General features: G+C 39.4%; 1 protein-coding gene and 1 long non-coding RNA gene across 15 annotated transcripts in view; one reads left to right on the top strand and one right to left on the bottom strand.

The window, feature by feature from the left end:
* SGIP1 (SH3GL interacting endocytic adaptor 1) overlaps nucleotides 1-20184 on the top strand; it is a 214751-nt gene that overhangs the window by 12115 nt on the left and 182452 nt on the right. The gene's annotated exons all lie outside the window — the stretch shown is intronic.
* Nucleotides 5949-18651, bottom strand: LOC134738549 (uncharacterized). Its single transcript, XR_010124321.1, has 2 exons — nucleotides 18578-18651; nucleotides 5949-7520 (listed from the first exon to the last, which is right to left on the bottom strand). It is a non-coding gene; the product is annotated as an uncharacterized LOC134738549 (long non-coding RNA).

The following is a 20184-nucleotide window of genomic DNA, read 5'->3' as shown; positions in this document are numbered from 1 at the left end:
GAGGAATTTTTAAATAAGGAATTGGCTCACATGATTGTGGGGACTGGCATGGCAAGTCCAAAATTTGTAGGGAAGGCTGGCAGACCAGTAACTCAGGCAGGGGTTGATGGTGAAGTCTTAAGATAAAATGTTAAGCTCCCAATAAATCTTAATTACTATTCTCTTTTAGACATAGCACATTCTTATACCTGCTTTGTTCCTTGCTCAAAAACCAAGGACTATGCCTCAGTAGAGACCATATTTTACTCACTTTAGGATTCCCAATGTGTGCATGTGTGTAAATGCTCAATAAATACCCAGTTTTAATAAACGAATCCTGTGTAAGGATCACAAACTTTTAGTGAAAGAGTCAAGCCACCCAGTGTATGGTTATTATGAGAATTAAATGAGTTAAAATATGCAAAACATTTAGAAGAGTATTTGGTCCATAGTAAAAGCTTATTAAATGTTAATGTCATGTGCACATCAAAGGTCTCAGTAAAGTTCCTGGATGCCAGGCAATACCCTGGATCGTGCTTCCTCTGCTCTTCCCAAAGCACCCATCTGCCATGTATGATTACACTGGCTGAGAGCCACATTCTGGTTCCAGGAGTGTGCAGTTAATATAGTATCTCACACATGTCTGCCTGACTCCTTTAATCATTTCCTCTGATTTTAAGAGGACAGGTTTCATTGCAGAAAACTTGCAAAATAAGAAGATACATAGAAGAAAATTAAATTCCCAAATAATCTCATTGTCATGAAAGAACCAACCACTACTACAGTTTGTTAAGTGCAGAACATGAGCTTTGGAAACAGACAATCTGAAGTTCCTTAACCCTTGGTGATCTCATCAGCATCATAATTTGTTTTACTATTCTTGTGTCATCAAATATTTAGGCTTGCTTTATATATTGAGCAAGAATTGCTTGGATTAAGGAGTCTCTGGTATGATATGACTTCTTGGCTCTTATTTAATAAGTTACCCTGATGAGGTGGTAAGAATTCTGCATTGGATTCTAGTCCTGGCATTGCCCCAGCCAGTTGAGTGACTTTAGGCAAGGCTTTAACACTGGGGAAAGAAAGCAAGGTAGTGAAGAGAAATTGATTTTAATTAGAAAAATTCTAATATCTCCTGGCACATTTCTTTATTAGTTATGAGGATAAGATCAAGAATTTGCTAGGTGGGTAAGAACAGATTTGGAGTGTCCTTTCTGCAAGTCCTGATTGTCTATTGGGTTAAGTCATCACCTGTCTATTTTCCCATCTGTAGACTGGTAAATTATATGAGTTTTCCTGACTTTCTTACTGGGTTGAATATTGAAGCATTAAAATATATGTGAGAATATTTTGAAAGCTGCAAAATTTTTATGTAAGTATAATGTAGTATTAGAGCATTATTAGTTTCATTATCTTGGAAATTCTGGTTTCAATTGAAGAGTTGGGTTAGATATTTTGAAGGCACCAACTCATTTTAAAACTCTATGATGAATCCCTGCTACAGGCAACCCCTTTCCACATATCCTCAAATTTCCATGTCTACAAATGATTTTTTTTTTCATTTTTGGATACCAGAAGATAAGCACCTTTCCAAATTTAAAGATTTATTTAAATGGGGATGGATATATCGAATTTTGCTAAACTGAATAAAAATATTGTTAGCAATAATGGATGCATAGTGAGACAACTGAAAATGCAGTTTAAAGTGTGTTCAACTGAAATCTATCTTGGCCTAGTTACAAACCCAAATATAGTTCTGTATACAATTTCAGCAAAGTCTAATCCTCTTCGTCTAAATGCCAGATCAAACGATTTCATCTGGATTTCTTCTCTTGAGTTTCCTGCAATCTTCTGTCTTCATGGCAACCCAGTTCAAGTTGGCACAATGAAGAACAGAGCTCGTCGCACTCTTGATCAAATTTTCAAATTTTGACTAAGACACATAGGAAGTGTTGTAGTGACAGTGCAAGGTGATGAGCTAGGCAGGGATCTAGGTGTGAGACACAGGCGAGCAAGATACATGGAGACCTTGCTGTCATGGAGCCTGAGTTCAAGTATGAGGACACAAGATTAACAAACCAAATGAATGAACAAGATCATCTCAGATTACGGTAAAATCAGTGAAAGAGGCAAAATAGAATCACATGGTGGAGAATGGGAGGGGTGGTGGTGAAGGCTACTTTACGTGGTAAGGGAAGGTTTTTCTGAGAAGGGGCACTTGAACTGAGACCCCTATACCTTGTGACCCATGAAGCTCTGGAACAGCATTTCAGGAGTGAAAACAGCAGGGTGAAGTGCCTGGGCCTTGGTGAACTCAAGGACAAGAGGGAAGCCAGCATGGCCAGAGACCAGTGAAGAAGGGAACAGAGGCAGGAGAGAAGAACAGGAGATTCACATCAGGCAGGGCTTTGTGAGCAATGGAGGTGGATCTGGAATGGATTCTGAAGCAATGGAAAGCCACTGGAGAGGGTGAAGGAGAAGGTCATGCTTTTGCTTGCATCTTTAGACAATCACTTGGGTTGTCGGATGGACTTTAGTAGCTACAGATGGCATTCTAGCTTTTTTCATTTTTTATTTTTTTTTTTGAGGAGGGGGAGGAGGGATTGTCTTGAATCTGTGTTTGAGTAATAAATATTCTGATTTTATTTAAATTTTATGTTTATTTGTGGGAAAGCTGATGGAGATTGGAAGGGATGGTGGTGCCCTCCCCCAAGCCACTCATTAGCACCATCACTATTGAGGTCTGTAGGCTCAAAGTGAAGGTTTAATTTAGCTATTGAATAAACTCTTTCTAACCCAAACGGTTCTGGCATTAGGCTTTTTCAGAGACATGCTGACAGCTGAAAAAAATGAAGATATTAGAGACCCAAGGGTATCATGCACTTTTTTATGTACTTATTTTTAAATGACTTTGAAGCACTTCAATTATTTGATAGCCGTTCTGATACTGAATCAGTTTGTTTATTAGGGGGGCTTTCATCATTTCATCACTGAGGCTTTTTCTCTCTAGGCCAGATCAGAAAGATAGAAATACTTAAGAGATCTTACTGTTGACAGAGGTTGACCTCTCCATGTTTCATTTTTCTCTCCAAATGTTTCCATTAAAACATTTTGTGTCCTCTCTGAATGTCATCTACTGAGATAACTACTGTTCACCTTGACTAGATTCACCTGCGCACGTCTCCAATTCCTAGCCCTCTCTTCCTACCTGCAGGTGCCAAAACTTACTATGCCCTAAATTGCATTTTTACCCAAGAGGAAAATATATGCAAGGCTTCCTGTAGGTGGGAATTGTTCCTGGTCTAGTTTCCTTTGGGACAGGAACAGGCCTCTGGTTTTCTTTTATAATTTCTTATATAGTATAGCAGCTAAATGCACAGGCTTGGAAGTTAAAAAATACTTGGGTTCAGATCCAAACTCTGAGACTTGCTGGCTGTGCACCCCTGGGCAAGCCTGAGCTTAAGCTCCTTCTGCCTGCCTGCCTGCCTGCCTGCCTGCCTGCCTTCCTCCCTTCCTTCCTTCCTTCCTTCCTTCCTTCCTTCCTTCCCTCCCTTCCTCCTGTCTTCCTTGCTTCCTCTCTCTTTTTCTTTTTTCCTTTTTAAGCTATCACAAATTACAAGCTTGTCAGCAACTATTTATTGAGGTTTCAAATATTGTGCTAGGTACTAGACGTACATAGTGAGCAAACCTCATGAAACAGACATTGTGAAGCTTACAGTTTAGTGACAATGACATTAAAATAACACAGATAACTAAATGATTATAAGTGAGCAAAGTTATGTGAAAGAAGCATTGAATGGGATTCTCAAAGAGCTTTTTAAATAAGGACCTAACCTGGTAAGGTGAGAGTAAGTCAAAGTGGCAAGCATTAAATGACACTATGTGTGTGTAGAGTCAAACGTATTTCCTGTTACTTTTACATTCAATTGCTCATGTTATCCTTATTATTATCACTGCCACTGGCATTGTTAATATTATCAGCACCCCCATGCTTGTGCATATCCTTGATTCAGTGAACTTCCCCAGAACTTGCTACAAGATGATACCAAAATGTCTTTTTACAATATTCTTGGTCACTTGCCTTGATGTGCTCTATATCTGTGCTTCCCGACCCCTGACAGCTTGCCTAGTTTCTGACCAGGTATCTGAGCAGTTTCTGGGGCTACACACTCATATTTTGGTTTCCATCCATACATTGACTCCCCAGAATCCTTAGAAGACCTCTGATCTTATGGCTCCATCTCCTAAATAAGTGTCATCTAAACCCAACATCACAACTGCCCTGTTGCTCTGTTGTTCCAGAAGGAAGCAGGAATCTTTTAGGGAATTTTCCAAAAGAAAAGAAGAGTCCCTCCCAGTATCTTTGAGTTCTTTTGAAGAGACCATTGCTATACCCACTCTGCTCTATAAGCACCTGCTCTGGCTGAATTATGAGACTGAGGGATATTCCTTCTCATTATTCTTGAGAAAGTCTTTCTTGTTCACCACTGGTCTAGGTCCTAGGCCATAAATCTAATCTTCAGACTTCATCGTTTCTCCACACCAAAGGCTGTGAATTATGGTTTATTTTGTATTTTTTATATTGTCAGTGCATATGTGTTACATACACCTATGTATGGTGAACCCTTGATTTTCCTAGCAGATTGGTGAGAGGCAGAGCTCTTAATAGCCAATAGCCCTGAATCACCTCTTCTACTAAAGTTTCTCCTAACTGGCTTTAGTTTTCCTTTCCTTTTCTTCCCATTCTCTAATTAGACCTCACCAAAAGATAGTTGCCCTGTAACTTACCAAAACACAGCTGCCCCAGAACAGCCCTAGATCTCTGGATATTGCATAATAAAAAAAAGACTGAGAATAACATTATCCAAGAAGTGTTCCATAATTTCTCTTAACAAGTAGATACAGCTATTACCACTGCCCCTCCCCCAAGAGGAGGGAATATTCAAGTCATGTTCAGATTTATTAACATAAAAATAGCTATCATTTCTTGAGCTCCTGCAACATGCCAGAAATTGTTCCTAAAGTATCTATAAACATTTATCTCATTTAATATTCATAACAATTTCATAAGGTTGATACTACGATAATTATTTCTATTACACAGATGAGAAAACTGAGGTTCAGAGAGTTTATGACTGGCCCAAATATTTAGGACTTGAACTCATCTGACGAGATCAGGCATGTTCAAGGTAGTATGACCATAGACTTGAACACTGATCTGATTCTCAAACTATATTGTGAAACACTAAGAAATATTGTCTCTTAATTTTTACCTTTGAGAATTTAAACTTACTATATTCCCATATAGGGGCAGAACAATGGCATTCTCTGCACCACAGCAATTGACAGTGATAATAACTAAGATTATTATAGCATGCTTACCTACTGTCCTTATTACATAGATGAGAAAACTCAGGCTCAGAGAGTTTATAACTCACCTTATCAATGGTACATCAGCAAATGATGATAGAGGTAATTAAACTATTATTAAGGATGTCTTTGTTCTGGTTATTTTAAATCAGATTGGTTTGTAGTTTCTCATATTTTACTTTGTAGTTTTCTGTGGCATTGTATGATAAAGCAAACTTTAATGAATGATGTTGGATGTTTCAGAGAAATTTGCAATGCCGTTTTCAGCACTTAAAGCAATTCTCCTATGTTAGAATGCAATATCTATTTCCACCTTTTGCTTAACAATCTATTGGGCACATCTCCTACTTTCAGTTGTAATAAAATTTAAATTTTTTAGCATTTCAAAGGCAATTCAATCATCAGTTGACTTTTGTTTAATATGAAAAATATAGTCATTCTGACTTTGTGGTTTGGAAAAGATTATAGTTCCCAAATTTATATTAATACTTTCATTGTAGTTAAGGCTTAACACTTCTTTTGATTTTAGTATTCTTAACGGATGCTCAACTCTCAATAACTGTAATAAGACATACATTTAAGAAATATGTAAAAACATGACAATCCTCTTCAAGTTTATTTATAGACCTGAAATTGAGTATTTATGCTGTTTACTCTGCAGCAAGTACAAATACTGCCCTTAGGTGTTGCCTTTTTACTTGCAGGTTGTGTTTCTTGTTATCATCATAAGTTCTTTAGTCAGAGCATGAAAAACAATTGCATAGATGAACGCCATATATAAGGCACCTGCCTCCAATGTGTGCAAAAGTCCAAGATTGTAGATTCTGAGATGAAATTAACTCATAGAAGATGACCCAAGGTTAGTAGTAATAATATTCATTATTAATTATTCTGCACAACTTATCAGTGTACCAGGCTCTGAGGGACTGTATAAATGGTGGATCACCTATCTCTCACCATACCTCTATGAGGAGTAGTCTTAATCCCATTTGATAGATGAAGAAACTGAGGCTCAAGATCACATGCACAGCTAGGGAGTAGCAGAGCTGGATGGGACCACCGGGTCCTAGCTGGTGTGATCTCTGAATCACTGCGTTTACCACCAGACGTCATGATGGGCTTGTTAGGAAAGCTGAGTTGGAGAGGTTCTTGTCCCTTGTCATGAGCGGAGACTTCATGCGGAGCCGCTTGATCACTTCTCATCACCTCCTCTGAGTTCTTGGACGTGCCCACTTTGTTGGCTATTGGCTATGTATCTTAAAGAGTCTTTACAGACTTCAGAAAATTCATTTAACAACACAATTTCTGGGGCTCTGCTACCCTTGGTGCTTCCACCTCACCTTTCTTTTCTGCACTGTGTGCTCATTTGCGCCATCACACTGCTCCCTCTTTTCTTCTGCTCTCTTACCTGGTTGGCATAGTGCTGCTGCTGCTTCCTGTGTTCCTCCTGTTCTGTGGTCTCCGCTTTCGTTCTTCCCTCACACAAGCAAGTTTATGTAGCAGCAAAGCATCGATAAGACAGCAGCCTTTTGAGCTAGGCTGCTTGACTTTACATCTTAACCCAATTTCACTTACTACTCCACTATTTTGGCTAATTTACTTCTTTTCCCTGTGCCTCTACTTTCTGTTTTCTCAGCTTTGAAATCAATACCTATCTTATGAAGTTATTTTGAGGAATAAACAAATTAACATATGTAAAGTACATAGCTTAGTGGTTGCCATATAATAATTGCTCACCTAATTAATCTTCTTTTTTTTGTTTACATTTCACTGATAAGAGGTAATTTACATCAGGAAATCCCATTATTTGGGTGAGAGAGAAAATGACTTCAACCACTATATGGAAAACCCTTCCTTCAGGAAGAAAAAGCAGATAAGTTTTCCCTTTAAGGTGCTTCTCATTCCCTAATTTTCAAGCTCCCCTTGGCCACAGCTGTGAGTTGGCTGACTGCCACTGGGACCTCAGAGACCAACACATCAGCCAAGTTTTGTTTTTCTCTTAACTCTTGCACTTCCCATCTCTCCAACTCCCAGCTGCCCTTATTCACAATGCTGGGACGACAGCTCCATGTTTGGGTCACGGTTGACCTGAGTCTTGCAGTCTTCAGCGGGTAGGCAGAAAGCTGGGAGAATGGTGGCTTCCTGTTCATTTGCACCACAACAGTCAGGCACTGGGGAATAGATGATAACTTTATGTGCATGCGGGGAACAGAGACAGTAAAGAAGAATTCAAAATGACCCTCAAAGCCAGCTGCATACGAAACTTTTCATGAAGCATTTAATTTATGCTCACTGCCTCTTGTTACAGATGGCATTTTTTTTTTCATTTTAAAAATAAAGTCATCAAAAATGAGGCCAACGGCTGGATGTGGTAGTTCACACCTATAATCCCAGCACTTTGGGAGGCCAAGGTGGGTGGATCATTTGAGGTCAGAAGTTTGAGACCAACCTGGCTAACATGGTGAAACCCCACCTCTACTAAAAATACAAAAATTTGCCAGGTGTGGTGGTGGGCACCTGTAGTCCCAGCTACTTGGGAGGCTGAGGTAGGAGAATTGCTTGAACTTGGGAGGTGGAGGTTGCAGTGAGCCAAGATCGCACCACTGCACTCCAGCCTGGGCGACAGAGCAAGACTCCAGTCAAAAAAAAAAAAAAAAAATGAGTCCAAGGAAAGTGAAATAATTTGATTAAGAGCTACAGGATTTCAATACCTATGCTCTTCATCACCTCATAGTGCTGCTCCCTTCACTTTGCTATGCATCCTTCTTCCTACACTACCCTCTCCTGGCCTCAGTGACTTCATCTGTAAAATGATAGGTTTGTCACAATGATGTTGGAGTTTCCTTCCAGCTCTGACATTCTGGCACTCTTGGGTTGGCATCCAAGTTTAGAAACACTGTTGCCAGTGGTCACTTTCTGAGTGTCCAGCAGGATGTGTCTGGACAGGCCTCATTTACTCGCTGCTGCTTGGTTTATGCGGCAGTCATCTGTGACTCTTTCACTGAATCACATTACAGCTTACATTATCCTGTCTTCTGTACCAACCAAACATACTTTGTTCCATTACCACTGAGCAAATCCTCTAAGGAATCTAATACAGCTCCAAGAATTCTCTTCTGGTAGTTGCTTAATGTGTGTTTCCTTCACCCACAAGTCAATACAATTTCAGAACAAGATGCTCCACCAAGTCTAAATGAGGTTGGGGTCAAGTACAGACAGGAAGGAACCCAACAACCATTGAGCTCTACTGAGTTAAAAATCTTTTTCTTTGCTTTTTACAATCTTTTGAGATTAGATGCTTTCTCTAAGGTTCAGACAGAAAAAGGTCCTTAGCCAATGCAAATAACGCAATTTTGAGTCTGCCTATATGTTATCCATGCTACTGTGACCTTTCCCTTGGTATAACACGTTGAGCATCCCTAATCCTAGAAAATCTGAAATCCAAAATGCCTTAAAATGTGAAAATTTTTGAGCAGTAACATGATGCTATAAGTGGAAAAGTCCACACCTAACCTCATATGATAGGCCACAGTCAAAATGCAATCAAAACTTTGTTTCATGGACAAAATTATTTAAAATCGTGTACAAAATTACCTTCAGGCTATGTTTATAAGGTATGTATATAAAACATAAATGGATTTTGTGTTTAGACTCGGGTCTCATCCCCAAGATACCTCCTAAGGCATATGCAAATATTCAAAAATCAGAAAAAATTCAGAATCTAAAACACTTCTGGGTCCCAAGCATTTTGGATAAGGAATACTCAACCTGTAATAGAAAGAGTCATAAATTGGAAATACCATTCCACTTTGCTACCGATTTTTAACATATTGTTTTGATTAAGGCACTCATCTATACAATGCATCTATAAAAGTGATTATCTTTAAACTGAGTAACCTTAGAGATTCTCTGTCTGGAGCCAGGTTAATGCTTAAATCATCTCAACTGGTTAGGAGAACATTAAATCATCTTTCATTCTTCTTTCTCCTTTATCTCTTAAGTTCAGTCACCAAGTACTATCAGTGATCTATTCAGAATGCCTCTCTGTATTTTTCTTCCCTGTTTCTGTCACCACCACTGTAAATCTGAACATTATGCTACTCCCGGAATCCTGAAATAGATTTCAAGCTGCACATATTCCCAGGCTCTACCCAACTTCCCTCCTAGTCCTTCATGTGTGCCCTCCTCATATACATAGTACTCACTTCTTGCTCACATCTGAAACCTCCATTTTTCCTTCTCCATCACTTGTGTTATCAAGTTCTCTGGGTTTCAATAAACAGAACCTACCCAAAATATATTTTCTGTTCTCCCATGTCCACCATCTGTATCTTATATCTGAACCTTTACCAGGGCTGTTTTCTGCAACTCTGTTCATCTAATTCTTCCAAATCTTTCATGGCCCAGCCCAAGTACAGAAAAGAGCCCTGTCCCTCTTGTTCATCAAGAGGGATGTATCCCAAGCACTAATACAATTCCAGGCTCATAATAAGAGCTTAGTAAATATTGATTGAATTAACAAATGACTCCCTTCCACAAAGGTTTCCCTACTAATTCAGCCCAATTCATGTCAGAATTTTCTAAACCCCAATGGCATCGATTTAGCAGCTGTGTGGTCTTGTAGTTTCAGGGAATTGCTTTGTTTTCATCCATTTAAGGAAGACCAAAATCAATGAAACTGTAAGAAGGTGTTGAACTGGATGAATCCTAGCTCTGGCCATATCTCTTACAGGGTAGAGGAGAAAAAAGCACTACCTATGTATCAGGCCCAGTTCCAAGTGCGTTATCCATACTGTTCCCATTAAACTTACAACAGTGTGAGGTAAGTGCTAAATTATCCCCAATTTATTGATGTGAAAACTGAGATTCAGAGAGGTTAAGTAACTTGCTTAAGTTAAGAACACTAGAACATGGTTAAGCCAGGATTTGAACCCAGCGATTCTGGCTACAGATGAGCAATCATTAGCATTATACTATGCTACCTCTCACATCACTGCAAAACACAGGAAAATATTGAGTATCTCACCAGAGTAATGCCAAGACTAAAACAAACAAACAAACAAACAAAAATAGCTCCTAAGTCAGCCTCTCTGGTCAATGGAGCGTAATATAATCATCTTATTAGGAATGGACAGCTCTTTAGGTTCAGCTCTTGCTTATTCATAATCCCCGATAAGATGCTCTCCTGGCTGCTTATAAATAGGTCTGCTCTTGTGTTTTGGCCCTCGGTGATAACAACTTCACCCTAACTGGAGCTCTCCTTTTTTCCTTTGAATTCTCGGGCCCTCTGAAATGCCACAAGGCTAACGGCAGGATGTGCCTTCTTTAAGGAAGCCCTACTTCCTGGAGCTTCTCTGGCAAGCTGTCCTAGGCAGCTCTTCACTGCAAGCCTCTGATCAACTGAATGAAAATGAAGTGGGCATTTGTATTTCCCCACTGATTGAGTTGGCTCAACTTGATGTAGGTTCAAATTCACAAAAGCGTGTGCAGGCTTGCTTCCAGGCTTGCAATGGAGCTGGAGGAGGGCAGGCTGTGCGCCCGGCTTTCTTGCAAAGCATGGCCTTGGATATGTGTCACTGGTACCCTCAAAAACCAAGTCTCCAGAATCCCCCACCCCCACCTACAAGTCACGGGATGATTTGTGCAAGGTGCCCTACTTCTGATGCCAACTGGACCCTGTTCAAATGAGCGTGGAGATCAGAAAGTATTCTTTAAAGGGTGAGTGAACCAATCATGGCTAAAATGATCTGTAAAACAAAATATCTCAAACTGTCCCCCCGTTGGTTATTTAACCTTAATATTTTTGCTCTACTTGAAAGCTTTTCCCTTAGAAAAACCTAGCTCTTGGTCAGTGAATGCCAGTTATTTAAGAGAATGTCAGCCTGGTTAAATTGCTTTCTGAATTCTTGCTTGACAAACAACAATTATAATAGTACCTTGATATTTACAAGTTTAACATTCAGATTTTTTGTATTTGTACAATGCACTTTAGGATCACAATAAGGAGTAATTTGTAGGTGCCCTGAGATGTGACTATGAATCATCCACTTAGGGAAGCAGAGGTTTAGGTGAGGGTCAGTCAGAGAATATACCTAGCTGAGTGCCCAGCATCCACATCTCAACAGGTCTGTTATTCTCTAGAGTAGTAATTATAATTTAGAGATTCTTGTCCAAATGTCAAGGGTGAACTCTATTTCTGAATCAGTGAAATAGCTTTAGATTTTTGTACAAATGATTGTGACATAAGGCTTCTGGAATTTTCCCATTCCACAGTCAGAGCAGACATTGCTAATAAATCAAGTGCTCTAATCAAATGCAGCCTGAATCAGAATTTTCTGCAAAAGGTTAATTGGATTTGGTGCTTGAAAATGTGAAAATTACCCAGTATTGCTGGGCTTTGGAAGGTCTAAAGTAAGCTGCCTATTTTTTTCCCTTTAACTTGAGCTTGACTTTAAATTCGGATTTCTCTATCCTCACCTACGCATGTTTGGGTCTCTCAGACAGAACATACCAAGCATTCTCCAAACACATCAGGGAACTGGGTCACTTCATTTGGTCTGCACACCTCTGGCAATGGGATTGGGATAAATGTTTAGGGAGGAGTAGGTAATGAAAAGGAGGAATAATGATCAGATTTCATGTGGAGAGAAATAGGTAAGCACAGGCTAGACAAAATTTCCATTAGGCAAAATAATGTCCCAACCAGAAACTCACCTATTGTTACCAAAAACAGTCTACTTCTTGGCCTAATTTATGAATTGTGCCACACCTGAAATTAACTTTTGTTAGAAGTGGAAATGTACTAATCTATAGAAGACACTTACACTTTGTGGATTTGTGATTCAGTTTTAAATACTTAATACTTATTGAATTCTTCCATTGCAACAATCAGATGCCTTATATGGTAGGCCTGTTTGCATGTCAGTTTGCCTGCTGGAGCATGAGGCTCTGTGAGGATGGGGAATGGGAAACACTTTTTTAAAAAACTTGCTTCCAGGAAACTATCAGTATGCCTTCGATGTGGTAAGCATGAATGAATAACTGATATTTAGTATGAATGGTTTTAATCACAGAGTCTTATTCACCATGAAGCAGTTATAGACCTGTTCCAATGACAATTTCTCTTGATTCCAGGTTTTCCAAAATTGGAGACAATGGCATTCATCTCTCTCCCACTCATTTCACCCTGAGAGTTGGGCTGGCTTCATGGGTCTGCAATCTGGACATAAGGGCCCATGCTTAGAGGGGCCCTACACTTGGTTTAATACTCTGCCGTCACTTTCTTAAAATTTGTAATAATTTTTGACAAGGAGCCCTGCATTTTCATTTTGCACCAAGCCCCACAGATTTTGTAGCCAGTCCTGCCTGGCTACATAATCTGAAGACTAAGCTAACCCACAACTGCCCATCTAGCACAGTGAGTATATTAGACTATATATTATATTATATAGTATATAATACTGAAGGTATATAATACTAAACAACCCTGAAAGATTATGTTGTGTATTGCAAATATCATTAATTAATAATAGCTAACATTAATTGAGCACCTACTATGTGCCAGACACTGTTCTGGCTACCAAACAGGCATTATCTCATTGAAGCCTCAAAACAAGTCACAGAATTAGACTATATTATATAGTCTAATATATTCACTATGCTAGATGGGCAGTTGTGGGTTAGCTTAGCCTTCAGTTTGTCTTTTCTCACTTCAAGTTGAATTCACAAATAATGTCTGATTTTGTGGGTGTGTAGTTCTCTTTTTTTAGAAGAAAAAAAACAAAAACCTTCTACAGCATCCATTTTATCAGAGAGAGACATTCTTTGTCACTTGGGTTCCAGATTAATAATTCTAGACTCCTACCATGCAGGAGTTGTGATTTGGTTTCGAAGAATCAAAGAGAAAAATTTTAAGAGGAGGGAACCCAGAGAGGGGCTAGCAGGTGTAAATAACTTTCAGGCCCTTTCTTTCATCTGGGGATGAGGAAAAGGAGAAGGATGCTAAGCAAACTTGAAAGCTCTTCAGGAGATCCTTAGGAACCCCATACTGCTGGACCCCTTTCTCCTGCTTCCTTTCCAGGGCTCAAGCATCCTTGGACAATGCTTCTTCAAATTTCGTGTGTGCAGAAAACATATACCAATCTTGTTCAATATATATGCTGATGAAGAAGGTCAGGGGTGGGGTTTGTGATTCTGAATTTCTAACAGGCTTATGGGGGGGCTGATGCTATTGGTTCATACTTTGGGTAGCAAGCTGACAGGCTTGCCATTTTTCAGATATTAGGGCAGATACTGAATTCCTGTTTTATCCTGACTCATGGAGCTCCTACTTTTCCTGTAAGTAGCCTGGCTTAACCTATCTTATAAATACAAATACCGACACACGCCTACATAAGCACATGCATGAATGCTATGACTTAGAATGTTTAGTGCTTCGAGGAAGAGAAAACTCTAACTCAAACTGCCTTAGGCAAGGAGGACATTTATTATTTTATACAACTGAAAGAGCAGAGGGAGTCAAAAGCAAGCTTGAGGAGCAGCAGAGTACATGGCTCCGCAATGTCTTCAAAGACCTGGGCTTTCATTTCTCTACTCTGCCATCCTCTGCCTTCAGTACATGGCTGTGACTGTGACAGACATCACTTTCAGATAAAACAATGTCCAGAGGCAGAAAGGAGCTGTCTCTGGTGTCTCTGTTTAGAACCCAGACACATTTCCCAGAAGCCCCAAGCAAACATCTCACACTTCATGTTGCTGGTCTGTTTCCAACCCAGTTATTTAGCCAGGGCGGGTGGATGACTGGGATTGGCTTAGCTTAATGAAGATAATCAGAGTCCACTTGCTGGAGCCGGGGAGGAGGGGGTCAATGTCCCTTTAAACATGTAAATATGCAGAGGAATGAATATCTGAAATAAGTCCAAATTAGGTTGGAAAGAGGAAATTTCTCATAATTGAGGGGAGAGAGAATAGGTACTAAGTTGGCAAATTACCAATATCGTGTATGTGTCTACTCACATATACTCCCCAGCAAAGAGGCTTTATTTCAAGAAGAGCAATACACCATCTCATCACAGACCTGCAGCAGAGAGGTCTGGAGGCTCAAACCCTTCTCTTTGCTGTCATTGAAATTTTCCTCCCTGAAGCTGACCTCTAAATGTTTAGTTTGACTGTGCAAAAATAACCTTTACCGCAGCTTTCTACTGGGAAGCTAATCATTGATGCATAATTACAATGTAGGGCAGAAATAAGTACCCAGTTGATTTTGTTGTTGGCTTGACTTAATTGAAATACTGTATGTTTTTCAGGCCCACTCTCATTAGCTCCGCACTCTATCCTTGTAGTTCATCCCTAAACAAATAGAGGGAACTCTGATGCCCAACACTTTCTTGATCCAGTCCTTGAAATATCATGATTGATTTTTGCCAGCATTTTACAATGTGTTTCCTCTGTTTAGACACTAGATAAATTTTACAGTAAGCAATTATGGATAAATTTTACTGTAAGCAATTAAAAAACAACCAGGTTTCTTAATAAGATTCCTGGGAGACCCAGTGAACTGCCAAAAACTACTTTTAAAAGAGCTTTAAGTGAATTTATTTCTTCACATAAATTCCTATAACAAGAGATGCAATGAGTGAAACTTTTTCCTCATTTACTAATAAATGTTACTTTAAAAAAAAAAGCAGGACAACATGGTGGACAAAAACACAGACTCTGAAGCCCAACTACCTGGGTTAAATCTCAGTTATGCCACTAACTGTATGACCTTAGGCAAGTTCTTAAGCTTTATGCTTTGGTTTCCTTTTCTGTGAAATGAGGATAAGAATAGCATCTACCTCTCTTGGCCTTTGTGAATGTTACGTGTGCATATAAAGAAAAGTGCACTTAGCATAGAGTAAGCCCGTTTTAAGTGTTAACACATTTATATTTTTATATGCCTTCTTCCTTGAAGTAGCACCTGTATTTACACATATTTTCTCTAATCCCCCAAACAACCCTGAAAGATTAGATAGTATTGCAGCTATTATTAACTCATAATAGCTAACATTAATTGAGCACCCACTATGTGCCAGACACTGTTCTGGCTACCAAACAGGCATTGTCTCATTGAAGCCTCAAAACAAGTCACGGAAATATGATTTTTCTCCTTTTACAGATGACAAAACTGAAGGACAGAAAGATCAATTAAATTGCTCAGTGACATTCACTTTGTTTGGTAGTGGCATTATTGAGACTGGAACTCAGTCAACTTGACTCTTGCATGCTTAACTTTATGCTACTTTTGATATGGGCGTACATAGACTATGATGTTAAATGACTTGTTCACAATCTTTCCTCTACCCCTTGTTCCCTTCCCTCAGTTTGGTCAATAAGCATGGTAAAAAATCTACTCTATGTTAGAAAGTGTGTGGGAAGTCAGAGATTGTGATCCATAGAACATAGCAGAACTTGAGAAAATGAAGAGATATGTTTAAAAGGGTACTAATAAGTATTCGATCGAAATTAGAGTCTACAGAGCACTCTCATATTGAACTGAACAGAATTAAGGCATTAATTGTCTCATGAGCAGTACCTGCTTTATAGAAGCTTGCTAAAACATGGTGCTTGTGGTAGGATGCAAAGTAAAATACTATGTTCATGGCACAAATGAGGAAGACACTCGGTCCCACCTGTTGGACTCTCTTGCCCCTCAAGTATTACCATGTCATAGTCTTCAACTGACATTGTTACTGCTTTAGATAGCAGAGGTCTTTTATTCAAATGAAATATTATAAGGGGAGGCCAATGTCTGAAACAGATACATGTTTTATTAGTACTCATTTCTACATTCAGTGTTATAGAAAAGTTACAATAAAGTCCACAAACAAGACCAGTTAAAATACACCAGGATTAAAGTTTGCTTCCCGTTTTCATCATTTTGCTTTTGGTTGCCCATTCCTGATAAAATCTTGAGTCACAGATAGTAGTAGTCATACATCTAACAGCTCCTGACTTTCCAAATTGAAGATTTCTTCTGTATCAGTTTAAATAGTTGTGGGAGTTTCTTTTAGCCAAAAAAAAAAAAAAAAAATCTGACTTTCATTCACTGACATATATTAGTGAGCACCTCCTATATGCTAGGCACCCAGCAGAGTGCCAGAGTGTATGACAGACAGGGTAGACACGGTCCCTTCCTTTGCAGTTTTGAAGAGTGGCAACTTCTAATCCAGACTCTGCACGACAGCTAGTTTTAATTTTTCATTTCATTTTTCCAAATGCAATAGATATTAGAGGAAATTTTAAAAGAAGAATATTTGCTAGATGAGGGTTTCAGGGAGATAAAATTCTCCTCTGCAAAGGGGGGAAATTCTGTATCTGATAGAAGTTTAGAAGGGATTAAAACCATAGCAGGGAAGAATTCTGGGGGATGCAAAAGAGGGAGTATATGAACAGTAAAGACTGGGATAGAGACTGAAGTGGAAGCACCAAGCTGAGAAAAGACAAAGAGGACTAGTGGGTAGGTTCCCTCCATTCACCAAGGAGGGATGGCAAAGTATTTTACCACCAGCGGCAGAATATGCTTAGGATCGAAACTTCTTGCTCAATTTGTTTATTTGTTTTGGTTTTTCTCTTTAGCAAAAATACTTTGGGCCTTCTTAGATGTGGAAAACTTGCCCCTGGGCAGAGCCAAGGAAAATCAAGTGGAAAGAAAAAGTTGAATTGCTCTACAAAAGGAAGCTGGAAAATTTTAAGTATTTAGGAATTGCCCAGGAGGGGACACGGGAAGGAGGAGCATGAGCAAGGTTCTGGAACAAGGTGATGCACAGAAGGGCGAGGCAATTTGGCAGGTGAAAGGTTCTCTGTGATAATAATGGCCTGTGATTTTTAAGAATAGAAATGTTTAAAATGTTATCTGCCTTGCTGTAATGTAATCCTTTGTTATTGTTGCCTATTTATTGTTGCTGTTGTTAAAATCTATTACCCACACTCTCTTACATGTGGTATTTATAAGAAATTGAAGAAAAAAACAGGGAGGCAAGGGCATTGTCCTGAATTACTGGAAACATTAGTATGAAGTAGAAAGAGAAAAAACTCAGCTACAAGAGGAAAACCACAATATCAAGAATTTGGTATAAATAGACAATCTGAACAAGAGATGCCTAAGAGGAATATAACCCACCCAGTAAATCTTGGAATAATAGGGGAGTGTCAGTGTGTCTCAGGGCCGGCACGGGAGGTACTTCTACTTTAGTACTGCAAAGTGTTACATAAGGCCAGAGGACTTGGAGCTGTCCATCTGGCTGACTCCCGGGTTATTTGGAGAAACATGCCATGTTGCAGCAAGAGGAAACTTTCAAGACACAAATCTAGTCCAGAGCCTTCCTTTAACAGATTTGGTCACCAAGACCAGAGAAGAGAGTGACTTGCCCGAGTTCACCAAGGTGAAGGGGAAGAAAGACAACTACCAGATCTCCTGACTGTGACCCTGACTCTCCGTCCACTCGGCTCCTGTCTCTTCACAAGGGAAGACTGTGCTTTGAAGATGTTTTGGGAAAGTGCTAGTGATTTAGAGTTCTCCAGCAGGCTGATTGGCTTAGCAGCTGGGAAATTCTGAATCACATCGGATGGAATGTTTTGTTTACTTCCTCCCAGCAGTGCTAAAGGGGAGAAAGAGTTTGTTCCCCCACCCCCCTCCACCCAACTAATTTGCTGGAAGCAGTAAATAATTTCCCAGTTCATCTGATCTCCCTTCTAACCAATGTCTTCCTGTGGTAGTTGAAGAGAAAGAATATCATTTGAAATACTTGACTTCTTTTCAGAAGCTAGCAAAGAGAAAGATGAATGTCTCTTCCTTAACTCTTAGAAAGCTACTATCCCTTACTGTTAGGGGCAAATTGTAACACAGAGGTCCTATCTAGGGCAGCCAGTCCTGTCATGAATAGATGTGTGTCCAGAGATTATTAAACCCAGACTGTTAGCAATCATATAGTTCAACAGGCCAGAAGCCCTTTCTTAAACCAAATAAAAGTCAACATTCAATAAACAAAAACTGATAAAATTGGAGCGGCTTAGGTTGAAGTTAGGAGCTGAAAACTCTTAATCTCCCCCTTACCCTGCTGTAATAGTCTCTGAGACAGATCTCTAAAGAAGCAATTTGGAAACGACTAAACTAGTTCAGCTGACTCACTCTATCAATGGTGATTTCAGAATGACCTTCCCTATGTCCCATGGCTAAGGAGTGGCATACCTGGACTTGCACTCTGGTCTCCTCAGGCTCAGTCCATTGACCCTTCTGTAATTCACTAATATGGTAAAATGCTCTCATGACTTATGCCTTATCTGGAACTAAGATCTCCTTGGAAGCAGAAAGTGACTGGACAAAGTTAGGCAATATGTTACTGTATCCAGTAACCAGGGAAAATTCAGTGACATCAAGTCAGAGGAAGCTGTGGTTTGACCTGACCAGTATAAACAAATGTACACAAGCAAAGCAGGCATGGAAAAATATATATTTCATGTGATTCTTGAGATACTTAGGATGCCTGTGTCATCTGCCATTTCCTCTTTACACTGGTCCACATAAACAGCCCAAAGATGCCCTGTAGTCCTGAGCAGACAATACAAGCAGGAAATCATGCTGCATCTGTTATTCTTTTTGTAAAAATGTAATGGTAGGAGGAGTTCACCAGTCCACACAAAGGTAAAGAAATTAACTTTGATCTAGTGGTCACCAAGAATCACACAATCTGCTATCTGTGGGCTTTTAGGGCAGTTACTTCAGTCCCCTCCTTCCCAAGGAGGAAATTAGAGGGAAATGAGATTTTACACCTAGAGTCCTCAACTTCATGTCTGGGGTATAGTAAGCATGCAATACTATTAGTGAGTATTTTTGTTATGTAACTAGCATAGTAGTAACACTTCTTACAATAACCCTGTGGGGCTTATAATGATCAGTCCTCATTTTCCAAATGAAGAAAAACTGAGATCTGGAGAGTTTAAGTGCCTTCCCAAAGTCATGCAGTCTGGAAAGGGGCAGACAGTAGACCTAAAACCAGGACCACCTGACTCCACTGCCACTTTGCTTTATGCTACAGTGATTCCCTCACTAAATTTCTACTTGAGTTCCATGTCAGGGGAAAAACATTTCTGCCAATGCATTGTCATCTGAAATGTAATTTGGGTGTCTCCCTTTTCAGTTTAGTGCTAGAACACTTGTAACCAAATTTATTGCCCAAGTATAATACTCTAACTCATTCTGAAATAATTTATCCCTTTTCTTTCATTTACATGGGCTCTTATTTTTGATGGCCTGATTTTCATTTATTTTATGTTTGAAACATCTTACCGTGTCACTCTTGGGATGTCTTTACAAAAACTCTCGTCATTATCAGAAATGAGTAGAAATTCAAACTTAATTACGTTAGAGTTGTATTAAGGGGTAAGGAGCATAAAAAGGATAAACCAAGATTTCTGGCATCAAGAAACTTACAGATTAATTGGGGACAATAGAGCTATACATGAAAATGATGAGGCAGTAAAAAAATTCCAAGTGAGAGAGGTATGGGCAGAAAGTACCTCTGAAGAGAGAGAGATTTCTAAAATTGGAGTTTGTATTAGAAAAGACTTTCTGAAATTTGGGCTTAGATTTCCAGAAAAAGCTGGTCATGGTGGAATCCAAAAGCTAGAAGACTCTCGCTCCTCTAAGTTAAATAAATCATTTGCTTACACATTTATTCAACACACTTTTGTTCACCTCCCTGTGCTAGACTCTGTGTTGGCACTGGGTAGTGAGTACAATAATAATTGCCTTCACTCTTGCAGAATATAAAGTGTAGGTTTTCAAGAAAAACATTA

Source organism: Pongo pygmaeus, chromosome 1 (genome assembly GCF_028885625.2).
Source record: "Pongo pygmaeus isolate AG05252 chromosome 1, NHGRI_mPonPyg2-v2.0_pri, whole genome shotgun sequence".
In the NCBI taxonomy this organism is placed as follows: domain Eukaryota; kingdom Metazoa; phylum Chordata; class Mammalia; order Primates; family Hominidae; genus Pongo; species Pongo pygmaeus.
This window is presented reverse-complemented; position numbering and strand designations above follow the sequence as displayed.